At 41.3% G+C, this 2,803-nt stretch overlaps 1 non-coding gene across 1 annotated transcript; it reads right to left on the reverse strand.

Annotated features, from left to right (window-relative positions):
- Positions 1-425: 425 nt before the first annotated feature.
- LOC145096425 (small nucleolar RNA R71) lies at positions 426-532 on the reverse strand. Its single transcript, XR_013703834.1, has one exon. It is a non-coding gene; the product is annotated as a small nucleolar RNA R71 (small nucleolar RNA).
- Positions 533-2,803: the final 2,271 nt, after the last annotated feature.

Consider the following 2,803-nt stretch of genomic DNA (forward strand, 5'->3'; position numbering starts at 1 on the left):
TCGGGCACGACTCCGATTCCGGCAAAGAATTAGCTATCACCACGGCTAACATCGATGAAGTTCCCATGGGGGAATGGAAGAAGAGGATATGCGCCGATACCGGCCCGGGACTTGTGCAACCCGCAATTCCCAAAACTGCTACTTTTGAGCTGAAGGGTCACATCCTTGCCCTACTTAAAGAGACCCCCTTCACCAGAAAAGACCACGAAGATGCTTACAAATACTTGGATGAAGTTAATGATGTAGTTGATTATTTCAATGTTCCAAACGTGCCTCGGGAAACTCAGCTACTTCGCATGCTTCTGGTTACATTGAAGGGTGCTGCAAAGGATTGGCTCAAGTCACTTCCCCCCGGATCCATCACTACATGGGCCAAGATGAAAGAAGAGTTAATTGATCAATTCTGCCAACCATCCAAAATATCTAAGCTAAAGAAAGCCATAGCCAACTTTGAAAAACAAGCTGGAGAGTCACTTTATGAAGCTTGGGATAGGTACAAGAGTTTACTAAGGAATTGCCCACATCATGACCTTAATAGTCAACAAGAAGTCTCCATTTTTTATGATGGAGTAAATGTTACAAAAAGGCAATTACTTGACTCACAAGGTCCACTCACGAAGAATGCACCCCCCGGTGATAAAGCAACTAATTGAAGAATTCTCTAAGCATTCTAGAGAATACCACAATCCAAGGAATGATGTGACAAGGGGGTCCACTTATGTAGCTTCAGAAGATTTGTCAGCAGTCATGGCTTTGTTGAAAACCATGGATAAGAGGATGGACAAAATGGATCAAACGATACATGTTATTCGGGTGGGCTGTGAGAACTAAAATGGGCCTCATCTTACTAGAGATTATGACTTAGACGAGAACGGGAATAAGAAGGTGTAAGTATGCTACTCAAGTGGTGATCGATATGATGAAGATTGGCGAAAACCCAAGAAAGAGTGGCCTCCATATGATGAGTACAAGAAGGCTAAGGAGGAGAAGTATAAACAAAAAGGAAGAATTTTTTACCAAAAGGAAGAGCCGACACAAGAAAGAAAACCAAGTTTGGAGGAAATGCTTACTAAGTTTGTAGCTACTTCAGAAAAGAGACAATAACCATGATGCTTTAATACAAGAAACAAGAACAATGCTTAGAAATCAACAAGCTTCTATCCACAACATTGAGATATAGCTGGGGCAACTTGCTCAACAAATTAATCCAAGATCACCGGGAGAACTTCCTAGTAAAACCGAAAACAACCCACGAGACGTACATATAAATATCATGACAACTAGAAGTGGGAAGATAATTACCCTTCTGGCCCATATTCAGAATGAAGAGCCCAAGAAGTTGCAAAAGAAGGATGTAGAAATACAAAGAAAAAATAAAAATATGCAGAACACAGACCCTACTCGTCGAGTCCAGAATATGGACTCGACGAGTCCAGTGCCTAATCAGAAAAATCAGATTCCTGAAAAGCCAGTTCAGCCTCCATTGCCATATCCAGCTCGAGCTAAGCAAGAAAAGAATAAGGATGACTACCAGAAGTTTCTCGACTACATAAAACCTCTTCAAATCAATATACCATTCATCGAAGCAGTTGCACAAATGCCAAAATATGCCAAATTCCTCAAGGAGCTTCTAACAAATAGAAGGAAGATGGAAGAGGTGAAGAAAGTAGTTCTTAATGAGAACTACTCAGTTGCCATGTTAAACAAACTACCAAAGAAGAAGGGTGACCGGGAAGCTTGACTTTGCCTTGCCAATTTGGGAATTTGGCCACCATTCATGCTTTGGCTGATCCGGGAGCAAGTGTGAATCTCATGTCTTATTCATTTTTCAAGAAATTGGATCTCCCGGAACCAAGGCTAATTCGAATGGCAATTCACTTAGAAAATAAAATAGTCACATTTCCAAGAGGAATATGTGAAGATCTGTTGGTGAAAGTAGATAAGTTCGTGTTTCCTGTGGACTTTATAATTCTAGACATGGAAGCAGATCCTCAAGTCCCGATCATCCTTGGAAGACCTTTCCTTAACACGGAAAGTGCTATAGTTGACATGAGAGACTCGAAACTTACTCTATGGGTGGGGGATGATTCAGTCACTTTTAGGGTTGATCAAGCTATGAAGCATGCGAGGAATAGTGATGACACAACATTTTCAATTGATATGTTGGATGAATTGATGGAGGAATGGGATAATGAAGATCCAAACAAGTCCACCATCATCTTTAATGAAGAACTAGATGCTGAAAAAGACCTACTGGAAATTAAGAGACTACTGGAAGAATCTTATTATGATGACTTAATGAAGACTATTGAGCACCCTACTCGCCGAGTAGACTCGATCTACTCGTTGAGTCCAGTTGAAGAATCCTGAGAAATCGTGAATTTTGTAGAGGAGTCGCCGAGTCCCTTACCTGTACTCGACGTGTTCAGCATGCAGAACGTAAAAACGGAGCTCAAAGCACTACCAAATCACTTGGAGTATGCCTTCCTTGAAGATGGTCAACAAAAACCATTGATAATAGCTTCTGACCTCTCCAAATCTGAAAAAGAAGAATTAGTTCAAGTCTTGAAGAAGCGGAAGAGTGCCATTGCATGGAGCATTACCGATATCAAGGGAATAAGCCCCTCTTATTGCTCTCACAAGATCAACCTGGAAGAAGGAGCAAAGCCGGTTGTGCAACACTAAAGAAGATTGAACCCAAACATGCAAGAAGTGGACAAGAAGGAAGTAGTCAAGCTCTTAGATACGGGGATCATTTATTCTATTTCCGACAGTCTATGGATGAGTCCTGTCCAAGTGGTGC

Source organism: Lactuca serriola, chromosome 3 (assembly GCF_051521515.1).
Source record: "Lactuca serriola cultivar US96UC23 chromosome 3, Lser_US96UC23_V15, whole genome shotgun sequence".
Lineage (NCBI taxonomy): Eukaryota > Viridiplantae > Streptophyta > Magnoliopsida > Asterales > Asteraceae > Lactuca > Lactuca serriola.